The sequence below is a fragment of the Leucoraja erinacea genome, chromosome 12 (genome assembly GCF_028641065.1).
Source record: "Leucoraja erinacea ecotype New England chromosome 12, Leri_hhj_1, whole genome shotgun sequence".
Taxonomy (NCBI): Eukaryota; Metazoa; Chordata; class Chondrichthyes; order Rajiformes; family Rajidae; genus Leucoraja; species Leucoraja erinaceus.
The window spans coordinates 21128110-21142583 of NC_073388.1; the positions used below are offsets into that span (position 1 = coordinate 21128110).

The 14474-nt window shown below is 40.7% G+C and overlaps 1 protein-coding gene across 4 annotated transcripts in view; it reads left to right on the top strand.

The window, feature by feature from the left end:
- Positions 1-14474, top strand: part of LOC129702145 (BCL-6 corepressor-like protein 1) — a 177319-nt gene that overhangs the window by 48653 nt on the left and 114192 nt on the right. For 2 of the 4 annotated variants that reach the window (XM_055643751.1, XM_055643752.1), the window contains exon 3: positions 9359-9515. The exons of the other annotated variants lie outside the window; for them this stretch is intronic. The gene's annotated coding sequence lies outside the window, so the exon portion shown is untranslated. The remainder of the gene's footprint in view (positions 1-9358; positions 9516-14474) is intronic. 4 annotated transcript variants of the gene reach the window in all.

A 14474-nucleotide genomic window follows, 5' to 3' on the forward strand; every position in this document is an offset into this window, starting at 1 on the left:
GTACAAGTTGTTGGTGAGACCGCACTTGGAGTATATATGTGTTGTTCAGGTCTCCCAGCTATAGGAAGGATGTCATTAAGTTGGAAAGAGTGCAAAGAAGATTTTCTGGCTGGATAGGCTGGGATATTTTTTTCTTTGGCATGTAGGAAAGTTGTTGAGCTGTACAAGAACTGGAACAGCATGGATAAAGAGAATGCTCACATTTGTCCCAGAATAGGCGATTCTAAAACTAGAGAGAATGGGCTTAAAGCATGAGGGGGGAGATTTAAGAGGATCTTGGGGACATATTTTTAACTCAGAGTTTAGTTTAGTTTATTACTGTCACGTGTACAGTGATAAGCATTTTGCTGATTGCTATCCAGTCAAAGACTATACATAATGACAATCAAGACAATGTACAGATACAAGATAAAGGGTCTAACTTTTAGTGCAAGATAAACTCCAATTAATGATCGTTTGAAAGACTCCAATGAGGTAAATGGGAGGTCAGGATCACATTCTAACATGTGGTTCAGTTGCCTGATAACGGTTGGAAGCCCCCCATATCTGGAATGAGCTACCAGATGAAGCTATAGAAGCAGATATAATGATGACATTTAAAAGTCATTTGTATATATGGGTAGGAAGGGTTTGGAGCACGATGGGCCAAATACAGACAAATAAGACTAGCCCAGTATGCCCAGCATGGACAAGGTGGGCTGAAGGGTCAGATTCCGTGTTGTATATCTCTATTAGTCTATGAGTCTAAATTAAAGACACTCACTACCAGATCTGGCTGGAACATCTAAGGCACATTTGGGTCTGATTTTATATGCCCAAAATTGTTGCTATTATCTACCTCATTGGAGGCCATCGGGCTATCTTTCTTTAGATTTTACTGAACTTGCACTAAACATTATTCTCGTTACTTCCTTTATCATGTATCTGTATGCTGTGGATGGCTCAATTGTAATCATGTATGTTATTTCTGCTGTCTGGTTAGCACGCAACAAAAGCTTTTCACTGTACCTCGGTACATAGAAACATAGAAATTAGGTGCAGGAGTAGGCCATTCGGCCCTTCGAGCCTGCACCGCCATTCAATATGATCATGGCTGATCATCAACTCAGTATCCCGTACCTGCCTTCTCTCCATACCCTCTGATCCCCTTAGCCACAAGGGCCACATCTAACTCCCTCTTAAATATAGCCAATGAACTGGCCTCAACTACCCTCTGTGGCAGAGAGTTCCAGAGATTCACCACATGCGGAAATAAACTAATCTAAACTAAACTAAATGCAACACAATGTTAGCCACCGGGTTATTTTCTCCATTGCAAAACTGTACAAACTTTCTCCACTGTTTTCTTTGCGTCACCTCTGGGAACTAAGATGAGAATTCCATGGATCATTTTGTCACAAAAAACAACTAATTGTAGTCTCTGTTGTTTCTGTCCCATCCCCCTGTCTACCAGAAATTTGCTTTCTGGTTTTCTTCATCCCAAACTATGAACTGAGATATTTCCCCTGGTTCTCTCCCATCCCTGCCCATATAATCTCTGAGCCTATCTTCTCCCTGAGACCCATCTTCTGCCTCATGGACCTTATTTTCATCAAAATGCTGACCACCAACTTCACATCCTTGCCTGTTGAACAATTTTCTTGATCATTTTCTCTCCCCGTATTCTGGTCGTTGGGTCCTTCAAATTGTTGTCCCTCTTCACAAACACCTCTCCTTGATTCCTGTTTTCTGCAAACTACCATTCCATTTCCAATCACATATTTCCATTTGCAAAAATCCTTAAAATATTATGTAGCTTCCCAAATTCCTCATTGTCTTTCTCAGAAATCTTTATTTTTTTTGCATTCCTTCATTCGTCTCCTCCACCTATTCCAACAATTCTACAATACTAAACACTTATTATTGCCTCAAACAACGTCCCAACAGGCTTTAACATGAGTACCTGTGTTACCTTGGCCTTCTCAAATTCTCTGCAGACTTCAATGCATTTCATGACATCATTCTTCTCCAAAGAACTACCTCAGTTGTTCTGTTGGGTAGAACTGCAGTTGTCTAGTACCTTACCTATCCAAACATAGCAAGTGAATCAACAATAATTATATCTCTTAGAAGGCTCTATAGTTGCTGTTGGGGAGCCGTGAAGATCAGGACAGGACCTTCAACCATTTATGTCATATAATAATAAATCGGATTAAAGCCAGTTCAAATAAACTTATTCCTAATGATTGACTGTGACTTTGCACATGTGTTTAGTACAGAGTGCACAAATGGGACCTCCCACAGATAGCACCATCAAATTAAAAAAATAAATCTTTATGGGTACATTTTCACATAACTGGAGAAACAGCTAAAAGTTTGAGACTTTAATTTTGAAATTAATTCAATATGCGATTTAGTTTTGATGTTAGCAGAAGTTAGGTTGTTAAAAAAGTGTAAAAAAAAATCAACTTTCTCCTTATATTTTTTAATCTATAAGGTGTCAAATTGAAAATATAGTGTCGCAATGTTTGGACACATACATCTTTTACGGGCTCCATCCATCCTTGGTCATCCGATGCCAGCCCTGATTTGTTCTGGCCTTTTCTTACCTCCAGTTCCCTCTCCACTACTTTCAGTCTGAAGAAAGGTTCCGACCCAAACGTCCCCCATCCCTTTTCTCCAGAGTTGTTGCCTGACTGACCTGCAAAGATACTCCAGCACTTTCTGTCTATCTTTCTGCATCTTTTATTACTTTAATTTAGTTAATCATTTTGCTTATATACATGTGTTTATGATTCAAATATTAAATATTAGTCACACATACATCACTGGTAAATGAGGAAAAAAATACATTTTCTAATAACAGTAAAAACATGTATAAATTTTACAGTGTGTTTTATACGACAAAACTAATTTGAGTTCAGTTAAAATGGTAATTAAATTCCTAAAACTTGGCAATTAAATGATAACTTTATGTTTATGAAACATGCAAAATATGCACTTTATAAGAATTATCTAAACAGAATATCAATCAATACAAGTTATCTTTTTTTTGTCACTACAGCAGTAGCAACAGCGGAGCTCTTTGACATGATGTGAAGTTGACAAGTTCCTTTTGAAGAAGGATATGGCCATTTTAAATGAAGTTTAAAGGGGTCAGATCCAAGATTTAAAAGGGCAATGCAGATCTCTTGCAGTAACAGTGTAAAACAGATTTTACGTAGAAGTTACTCTTCAGCACTGTTTTTTACCACACCACTGAAATTAATATTTATTTGGTGAATTTTTTTTTGGTTGCAGACCAGATATTATGTTTTAAACTAGAATTAATATTTTGCGCATTTTTCAGAGTACCATAAATTATTTATTTTGGCTCTGTTCCTGACATCGTACTTTAGTTCTCTGACCCCAATTAGACATGCCTGCGCAACATGTTAGCACTAACAGTGTGACAAGTCTGAGTGTATTAGAAACATAGCAGTGGAACAGTGATGACACTTGGGGGGCCAAAAAGGATACAAGTTTCTGTTTGTCATTCTGTCTGACTTGATGGTTCATTCTCAATTTAACTTTATCTTCAGCTGTCTTTTTTCTTTCTTCTTTCTGTGCGTATGCCCCACATGCCTCTGGCACACTCCCTACATTTCTCTCTTCAATAGTACCCTATTCCATTTGCAGTATGTGTTCCATTCTCTCCTTTTCTCTTTGTTGTCTTTCCTCCTCTGAGCCCTTTGCTTTCTCCCATGCTTTCCTCTTTTAACTTGTCATTTGTCTTTAATTCTTCTCCCCTTTCCTCTCTCTCTTTAGTTTCTTCTGTTGGGGATTCATTCACTGTCACATTTCCTGCGTTGTCATCCCTTCCCTTTGATTTGCTCTCCCATTTAACATACAGGTATTTTCTCATTCTTTTGATTTGATTCTGATGCTTTTCAATTCACTTTCTCAGTCCGTTTTATCGTGTGCTTTTTTCTTTCTCATGGATCCCCTCATCTCTCATGAATCCAGATTTGTGCCACTAATATCATTTTTAATAACTTTCCCTGTCCATTTCTGTTCCTGTTTGACAAATTGTGATTTACTTTCATTGACAGCCATTTTCATATGCATCCCCTCTATTTTAATCTTACTGACCCCCCTAATCTTCTGTTAATCTTTGTAAGGTGTCCTTGAGATTTGAAAGGCGCCCGAAAATAAAATTTATTATTATTATTATTAATCTTCTGTTTAGCTTTAATTCCTGCACACCCTTTACTGTCAATAAACTGTGTCTCCAGCCAATACCATCTCAAATCCATCCAATGCTATTGGCAGCATTGTGGCACAGCAGGTAGTCCTGTAGGCCTACAACTCAAAACACCCGGATTCATTCCTGACATCTGGTGCTGTCTTTGTCAACTTTCCATATTCTTTTTGCGACTGCATTGATTTCCAGTGGGTGCATCAATTTCCTCGTAGTAATAAGTTCATAAATTCAAGGAGCAGAATTAGGCCATTTGGCCCATTGTCTACTACACCAATCAATCATGGTTGATCTACCTTTTCCTCTTAACCCAACTCTCTTGTTTTCTCTCCATAACCCCTGACACTCTTACTAATCAATAAACTGTCAATCTCCACCTTAAAAATATCCAAAGACCTGGCTTCCACAGCTGTCCATGGTAATGAGTCCACAGATTGTTCTAATTAGTAAGTTATTGTTATTAGCCATATGATTTAGATTCAGTGCCCATAGTGATATTTTTCCCTTTTTGGATAGTGTGTGATCTGGCGGGAATATTCCCAGTATATGATCCCTAGTGTTTGTGGTTAGAAGAATTAGGGGGAGTTGCTGGGCATGTGGGAAAAATTAGGTTACAGGGAAATAAGTGGAGGAATGGGATTGCTCTAAAAGGCGGTATTGATTTGATGGGCTAAATGGCCTCTTCCCCTTGAGAAATATGTTACTCGCCAAGGCTACTTTGACAACACTTCCCAAGCTGCATCCTATCACAAATATTGACAGATAGCTCGTTCCTGTGAACACCACCACTTGCAGTTTCCCTCCAGATTGCACAGAAAGGGAAATATATCACTATTGGCACTGACTAAATCGTATAGCTAATAACAACACAGACAGAGGCATTCCAACTTTTGGTTCCATATCCACTCCCAGGGTATCATTCCAATTTGTTCCTTTTGTCTTTTCCTTACAACTTATTCTCTCTCATCAACTTTGCTTTGATTCTTTTTGCCATTTAAGTGCACTAAGGGGGGATTTGAAATAGCCAGTTAACTAACTGTACATCTTTGTGATGTGAGAGGAAACTGGAACACCTGAATGTAAGATCACCTGGAGGAAATCCATGTGATTACAGAGTGAAGTTGCAAACTTCATACAAAGAGCATCAAGGCTCAGGATTGAACTTGGGTTTCTGGAACTGTGAGGGATCAGCAATGACTGCTTTTCCACCCTGGAATACGTCTTCTAACAGCACTGTGGAAGTATCTTCAAAGTAGGAGTGCAATGGTTCAGAAGGTTGGGCCAAAGGGCCCGTTTCCAAACTTTATCACTCTTAAGTGGCTCAAGGGCAATTAGGATAGGCAATATATTCTGCCGTACCCATAACATCAAATCCTGTAAATGAATATGAGAACAATGCTTTGTATGTATGTGTCCTCATCTGTCTTGTCAAGAAGAAGTATTTCTTCTTTGGTTGTTTGTGATTTTCCATCTTCATCTTTCACATACCTGTATCATCACTGCAGTTTCTCCAATTGTTGTTCTATGTTTCTCATTTCCTGGACTCAATTTAGTACTTATTTCATCAAATTAAACCGTTAAGTAAAATTAAGAGCTATAATGAATTATTTAAAAAAATTAGGAATTTGCCAACGTCTGATCAAAGATGATTAAAGTGTACAGGCGCAGGAAGTCTCAGATTTAATTCGCACTTTGTACTTTGTTTCCTATGCTCCATAATATATATAGGATTATTATAATATGCTGTAGTATCTCTGTGTTTACTTATTTGTAATGAAACAGAAAGATCTATGCCAGCTCCCCAGCAGAGTAATCCCTTCAATCTCATTCATCCTCCCTATTTCCTTGTGGCTCTGCTGTTTTGTTGGTGAAGGGGAAAAAAAGCAAACTTCCTAAATAAAATATAGCAACCTGTGTAAAAACTTCAGACAAGGATAAGATTTGAAGAAACAAGGAACTGCAGATGCTGGTTTACGCAAAGTGGTACAAAGTGTAGGATGGAAGTACAGATGCTGGTTTGAATTGAGGTCTCTGGTACTTTGAGGCAGCAGCTCTACCAGCTGTAACATCGGGGGAGGGGGAGTCACAAACAAATGGACATGACGGCAAAATAAAGGGCTAATCATTTCAAACTGAGGTATGCAGGTATATCTTCTCTCAGAGGACACTGAATCAATGGAATTATTTATCCCCAACCCAGATCATTCAGGTTTAAGGTGGAGATAACTAAATATTGGAAAGACCAAGAAACGGAGGGTGATGGTGGCACAGAAGAAGAGCTGAGGCTCAGATAGATCAGCCATGACCATATTGAGTGGTGGGCCAGGCTTAAGGTGGCCTGGCAGCCTACCCCTACTCCAGATAGTGAAGATGGTTGTTAAAAATTGCACCAGGATCTTGATCAATTGGCTGAGTGGGCTGAGGAATGGTTGATGGCATTTAATGCAGAAAAATGTGAGGTGTTGCATTTTGGGAAGTTTAACATGGACAGGACCTACACAGTGAATGGGTAGTGTTGTAGAGCAGAGGGATCTAGGAGTGCAGGTGCATAGTTCCCTGAAGGTGGAGTTGCAGGTAGATCAGGTGATCAAAAAGGCTTTTGGCATATTGGCCTTCATCAGCCAGAGTATTGAGTATAGAAGTTGGGAGGTCATGTTTCAGTTGTATAAGATGTTGGTGAGGCCACATTTAGAGTATTGTGTTCAGTTCTAGGCACCATGTTATCCTCTGAAAGATGGTGTCAAGCTGGAAAGGGTACAAAGAAGATTTATGAAGATGTTGCCAGGCCCAGAGGGTCAGAGCTATAGGGAGAGGTTGAGTAAGCTGGGACTGTATTTCTTGGAACGCAGGAGGATGCGGGATGATCTGATAGAGGTGTATAAGATCATGAGAGGAATAGATTGAGTAGATGCACACAGTCTCTTGCACAGAGTAGGTGAATTGAGGACCAGAGGACATAGGTTTAAGGTTAAGGGGAAATGATTTAATAGGAATCTGAGGGGTAACTTTTTCATACAAAGGGTGGTGGATGTATGGAACAAGCTGCCCGAGGATGTGGTTGAGGCAGGGACTGTTCCAACATCTAAGAAACAGTTAGACAGGTACATGGATAGGACAGGTTTGGAGGGATATGGACCAAATGCTGCACAGGAGGGTCTAGTGTAGCTGGGACATGTTGGCTGGTGTGGGCAAGTTGGGCCGAAGGGTCAGTTTCCACACTGTATCACTCTATGACTCCTGCTGCCATTTTCTTGTCTGACTGTCCTTGTGTTCATTGGGAGCTGTTCATTGTTTTTTGCCATTAAAATTACACAGGTGATTTATAATTTAACTTACAAGGCTTTAGAAATGGCAATTACTGGACGAAAAAAAAATGACAGCACGGTGGCAATGCAAATGCAGCTGTTTCAGCAAAGATATTCACTGGCCTTAAAATGATCATTCTCACGCACAGGGTTTGCCTGACAAGAAACAAAATGATGAAAATATTCAATAGGTCAGACTGAGTCGTCGTTGCATCTGGGGGGGGGGGGGGGAGTACAAAGGGTAGCCCCGTGATGAGGTGCAAGGCAGAAGAGATTAAATGACAAAAAGTATGATGGTGCAAGGAAAAGGGGATGATAATGGAACGTGTAGAAGGAAATGATTGGTATTGAAAAGGTGTAAATGGAAGAAGCATTGATCAAATTAATCAACTCCGTGTTGAATGCAAAAGATTAGGTACAGTTCCTTGAATTTCACGAACACTGTAAAAAGACCAGGCCCAGAAAGGTCAGAGTGGGAGTGGTATAGAGTGTCCAGGCTTTGACAGTGACAGGCGACGAGCAGACTCTATAAAGGTGTTCCACGACGTGCATTGGTGTCTCTAAAGGGAAGGCAAACCAGTGTCGTGTAGCGAATATTAAATAGAAAGAAGCACAAGTAAACTACCCTTGCTCTCAGACTACATAAACGAACGCCTTTGCAAATGGAAGAGACCATTAGAGAACTCGTTTATTTAGAAAATCTGCTCCGCATGGAAAGAACTGCGCTGCATTGACGGTTTATACAGAATGAGTATTATTCTGCATCGAGAGTTAAAGAGTTCCATAACTGCGAGTGTTCCACCACATTGTGGTTCATCTTGGGTATTTTTTTTTGCCAGAGGGCTAATATGATTACTGTATTCTACTTAACATGGAATATTCAGGTTATGTTTGAAGTGTGTCCCATTATTCCACGAGGACCCACGACATCCTTCCACACTTTAGTATTCCCGAGGTCCTCATTGCCTCCCTCAGCCCTACCTTGGACCATTTTTGAAAGGCAAACAAAATATGAATACGTTATGGTCGGCGCTTGGTTGCAAACTTTGATGGGTGAGTTGCGAATCGGCATGTTATTGGTGACCGATTGCCCGTGATACGACAATGTTTCTGGTGCAACTGTGAACACCTGGTGGCTCAGAGTCTGTAACTTAAGTATGGTGCGACACAAGATGGTGATTGCGAGCATGCGAGAGTGAAGTTCCTAACGGGGGGAGGATGTATATCTCGGGACTTGCAACATGGAGCACTGCCTCGAATCATTTCCCATACGCGGGTCTATTGAGAAACTTACCAGTCTCTCTGCCCAAGTTAGTGTTTAAGATGTGATTCTAAAAAAGATTGGTCACCCCGAGCTATTTCTGGTCCCCGGGGACGGGATCGGAGCTACTCCAGTGGTGAGCTGCCCCCTCCGAGCTGGAATCCTTTGCCCCGTCAACCCTCTACCTCCACCGTCAGCCTCGGTTTACCATTCTATTGCAGTGGGGATATCCGGACCGGCCATTACATGTAAGATTCTGTGTGCCGTTTTGCTAGTTACAGAAATGCTGCTATTAATGAATGCTACTTTAAAAATTAATTGTTTGGTGTATTAACAATTTATGGGCCCCACTTGGTAAAACCACTCCAGTTAAACAAAAAACCCATTACCCTACAAGGTGGGATTTTGCAACAACAAAAAATGCAAGTCGCCAGCACTTTATCTCGGAACGATTTAAAAAAAGTGATGACAAATGCCGGCCTGACAGTAAATAGAGGGTCTAGGTGGGAAGGGACGTAGCCCTTTTAAGGGTGGAGGAGGTTGTTGATACAGATGACGGAAATTGTGTTACAGGGCGGCGGCGTGGCTGCGCAAAGAGACTCCGGGGAAATCTCAATTTCTTCACCGATCACCCCCGACAGATATAACTGGCCGCTGTTTCTCCCTGTCCCCGAGATCGTCCGGGAGCAAAGGGGACGGCGAGAGCTTCCGTAACTAATAGGCCCTGAAGGTAAGACTGTACCGGGAGTGGGGTGGAGGGAAGGGAGGGGAGGGGAGGGGAGGGCGGGTGGTGGTGGCGGCGGCGGGGGGGAGAGATCGTGGCTTGCTTTGTTTCTGCTACTGCTGATGGCTTGGATCGCAGGGAGAGGGAGAGAGATTGGGAAATGCATGCAGCGCAGTTGGCCGGGAAGCGCAGCGCAAGGGTGCGAGTTGCGAGCGATCCCTGGGCAGGCAAGCCTCCGCTCTCACTCACACACACACACACACACACAGATCGCGAACCGCCTGCCTCAGCCAGCAACACCCGATCGCGATCAATGCCCCTGCTCACCCGCAGAGCTACGGAGCCACAGGGACAACTCTCACAAGTTTGACTGTTCAATACCAACCCAACACTTGGCACGTTTCTTTTCAATGTATGGACCAACTTCGGCCTCCTGAAAAAAAAACACTGCAGATTTTTGTTTTGAAATACGACCTAAGCAACTTCATAGTTTACAATAATGTTAGATAGCGCTGGAAAATTCGGATTGTACAAAGTTGTGAGAATGTCGCTTGCTTCCTCCCGAGCCACCCCCCTCTTCCTCCCCCATCCCCGCCCCACACGGACATACAAACCACATTTGGAGGCGAATATCTCAGCGATTTCGGGCATTGATCCGATAAACTCCGAATCGATACTGTCAATCTAAATAAAAAGTTGGCGTAAAGAGGGCCGGAATCTCATGAGTGGGAGAGTCGAATGAATGGATCGGACAAATGAGATTTGACGTGCTGGAACGATGTTATCTCTTTTGTGGGGAGTGTACTGTACAAAGAGCAGGACTGTTCAACCCACATCACCATACCCCAAAGAGGAACCTTCCATTTTTATTTTACTGTACTGTCTCACCAAGGTCACAGGTTGAAGCGTGCGAGTGGGCTCAATGGCAGGATGGCGAAGTGAGCTTTGAGTAGTAAAACAGTGAGGGGTTGTATTGTATGCAGAATAGCAGATAGTTGGGAATAAATACTAGATGGTATTTAATCCTCTGGTTCCGACGACGACATAAACCGGGAGAGTCAATGAACAGATATTAACAGACAGTGAGGATTGAATAGGTCCGCAAACTCATCTCTGGCAGTTAGTTCCTCGCGTGTGGAACATATTTGTGTGTCGCCACGCTTTTATTTAGGAGTTTTCCTACTCAGAGTTCAATCGATACGCAGTATTGGAGAGGGGGTAAATGAAACGGTAAGGAGTAGGAATATTCGCCACCTAATATTGCGTCTTTTCAGCAGATTGCAAATATACTGCAGTTGGTTAGGAGCTCGAAAAGAAAAGATGGATAACAATTCTGATCAGGGAGCCTTTGCCAGAAAAGTTTGCTGCTGAATTCACAACTGCAACTTTTTGGGTCATCCCACATTTGCTGTCAGACTTATTGTATATGTTTTTTTGCAGCCACTCAAGAATTTATTTCATGTTCATTCACTGTAAATGTGAACCTAAGTTTTTTATTTTAAGTTTGCACGCCAAGAAAACTATGCATGGGTCTCTTGTCATTGTTTTCATACTCCTGGATTCTTCTATCACTAAATGCAAAAGAGAATGACTAATGTCTTAAAGCAGAAACATAGGTTTCTGATCATTAGGTCCAAGAAACATCCTGGATGAAGATGTTTAACCAGCTCTACATTCTGCTAAAGTTATAAGGATAGGATTTGACCATGAACACAGTGTTATAAATTAACTAACTTTGTACATCCAGGATGTTCTTGCGTTGTTAGTAAGTTCAGAAAAAAATCCAGGACTAAATAACATGTTGTTCATTCTGTAGGCTTACTAGTTTAACATTAATTCCGCTAGCTTTAAAAATAATTTTCCAAATTCTAATGTTTTAACATTTTCTTGTCAGTTGCACCATCTCGCATGATAGGATAGATAGACTTTCATCAGTTCCCAACTGTGTGACCAGATATTGGAGCTTGTGGCATGGATCGTCACAGGCTGGTGAGCCTGGCTTTCCAACTGGTGTGCAGTGGTGACTGAACTGAACTAATTGCAGATTATTATTGAGAAATGTACATTCATAAAGCAACTTTCATGCCAGCAGGACAATTAGGAAGATTTCATAATTTAAAAATACCATGCAGATCAAATTTGTAAGCAATTTGTGATCAGATGAAGGGATTGAACTTGATACAGAAAATAGGTGTAGGAGTAGGCCATTCGGCCCTTCAAATCAGCACCGCCATTCAATATGATCATGGCTGATCATCTAAAATCAGTACCCCCTTCCTGCTTTCTCCCCATATCAGTTGATTCCCTTAGTTATATCTAACTTTGTTGAGTTAATCCAGTGGATTGGCCTCCACTGCCTTCTGTGGCAGAGAATTCCACAGATTCACAACTCTCTGGGTGAAAACGTTTTTCTTTATCTCAGTCCTCAATGGCTGACCCCATATTCTTAAACTGTGACCCCCCCCTGGTTCTGGACTCCCCCAACATCGGGAAAAAAATCCTGCATTTAGCCTGTCCAATCCCTTACGAATTTTATATGTTTCTATATGATCCCCTCTCATCATAAATTCCAGTGAATATAAGCCCAGTCGATCCATTCTTTCATCATATGTCAGTCCTGCCATCCCGGGAATTAATCTGGTAAACGTATGCTGCACTCCCTCAATAGCAAGAATGTCCTTCCTCCAATTAGGAGACCGAAACTGCACACAATACTTTAGCTGTGGTCTTAGCTAAGGGCCTCCTACTCCTATACTCAAATTTAGATTTTGTACTTTGCAAAAATATGTGTGCCAAATGATGTTCCCATTCATTTGCTAGGATGGATATTTCACCTTATTTTATAGCAGGCTTTATCTGAAATATTAAACAGGCCACCTATAACTGAAAAGTCCATATACAGGCAGTATGTAATTAATGCTTTCTGAGATGTTTAGAATTTTTTTTTTGTCAAAGTAAGACAGCATGGTGAACACCAAGACAAATAGTGAAAAGTGAAGAAAAGATAAATTACAAATTAATTAATCTTTCAACAGGGTAGGTTTTAAAGATAGAGGATTATAGATGCAAGGGTAAACTAAGGAAAGTAAATGATGTTCCAGTATTTAGCTCATTAAATAGAATGTGTTAAGGTTTGAGTTTTTGCAGTAAAACATCTTCAGCAATGTGATCATGCAGGTAAAAGAAAAGATTTATTGAATAGAATAATTGCAATTTAGGAAGAGAAAAAGAAGGATGTTTAGAATAGCATTAACAATATTGTGTCTGCTGAGAATAATACTCATATACGTATTGTGCACTGATTTCAATTATTGATCTGGAAAGAAGAATGCAGTTCAGGATCTAATGAGTTAATAGAGTTTGCCCATGTGCTGTGGTTCTGTTTTTATGGAAAACTCGCGCAGTGAATACAGGTAAAATTTCGTAAGCAGCATTTTTCTTAATAAGTTGTCCGTCAGTCACTTCATAGCTGGATAATGACACATGAACATTTCACGGAGTTTTCTTTCAACATTCAGATCTCCCAGTTTTGCAATTATCTGAAAACTGAAATCTATTGTGATGCTGGATTTTGTGACTGGGAATTGTGTGCTCAACAGTGACATTGCCGGCCATGTGGAGAAGTGCAAAAATGTAGTATGATTTTTGATCTGGTATGGAATCAGCATCAAAAGAGCACATAATAAGTTTTGAAAAGAAAATATTTTTATTTATATGACACATTCCATGAAGGGTCCCTTCATGTCTAGGGTATTGAAGTGCTTTTAATGTGAGGTCACAATTACAATGTAAGATAATTTGGAACACAACAAAAGTTGCACAAACACCATTGAGATAAATGTCAAGAGAATCTTTATTGGCTGATAGATAATTTTTGCCTTCGGTAAAGGGGAAATACTCCTGCATATCTTTATAGCATGTTATGGTGTCTTTCAACAGAGAGGGCTGAGAGGAGCCCTTTGACAATAAAGCATTTCCCTTCTCTGTTTAAAGCCACACTTTCTGACATGTGAATCAAGATTGATAATGTCAGGGTTCCAACTTGTTCCTATCAGAGACGAGCAATTTTACCAGATGAGACTCATCTGCCTAACTACGTCAGACACACTTATTTTTCTTTTCTTTCCCCAAAAAAAGGATTAAGCAAGCTAAAGTTAATATTTGTGCGAGAGCTGAGATGCATCTGTTGGCAGCGTAACTCATTTCCCCCCCTTCTAAATGGTGAAACGGTGTACAACTGCTTTAGGTGAGCAGTACTGTATTTTTCTGCCATATCCAAAATAGAATCTCAATTCTTATCTATGAGTACAATCAATACATTTTAAAACAAAATATGGTGGAAATCTGAAATAAAAACAGAAAATGTGTCGGGCAACATCTGTGGAGAGAAATACAGTTTATGTTCTGGATTGATGACCTGTTATTGACATGAAATATAAACTTTGTTTCTCTCCTGAGCTGCCAAATGCTATTGTTTGCAGGCTAAAGGTGGCAGTTTTAATTAAGAGAATATTTGTGTTTCTTGTGCTCTATCACTCTGTTCCCTTCTTGGTGACATTTTCTGGGTGACAGTATCTCCTTAGTTTTCTTTCAACCTTGGAGTTTCAGTGTACACCTTGTCAAGCACATCCCATTTAACTGCAATACTGTTTTGTTAAACAGGAACATTAAATAGTATACTTAAATCTTTGGAAGTTTTAAAACATAACCAGGGTACAAAATAGGATCATCTATATATGCTGCCTGCCACTCTTCAGTTACTGCAGCACTTTGTGTCCTTATTAGGGTACAAACTAAATACAGTAAGCCTTTGTTTTAACGGACTCCTTTCACCCTGGCTCCCACCACCTACCCATTCCCTGCTTCCGACACCACGCCCGGCTTGCAAGGTGCAACAACGAGCCCTTCCTGGCTTTCAGTACGGTCCGTTGTTGCGGCTCACGTTGTAGCCCCTGGGAGCAGTGC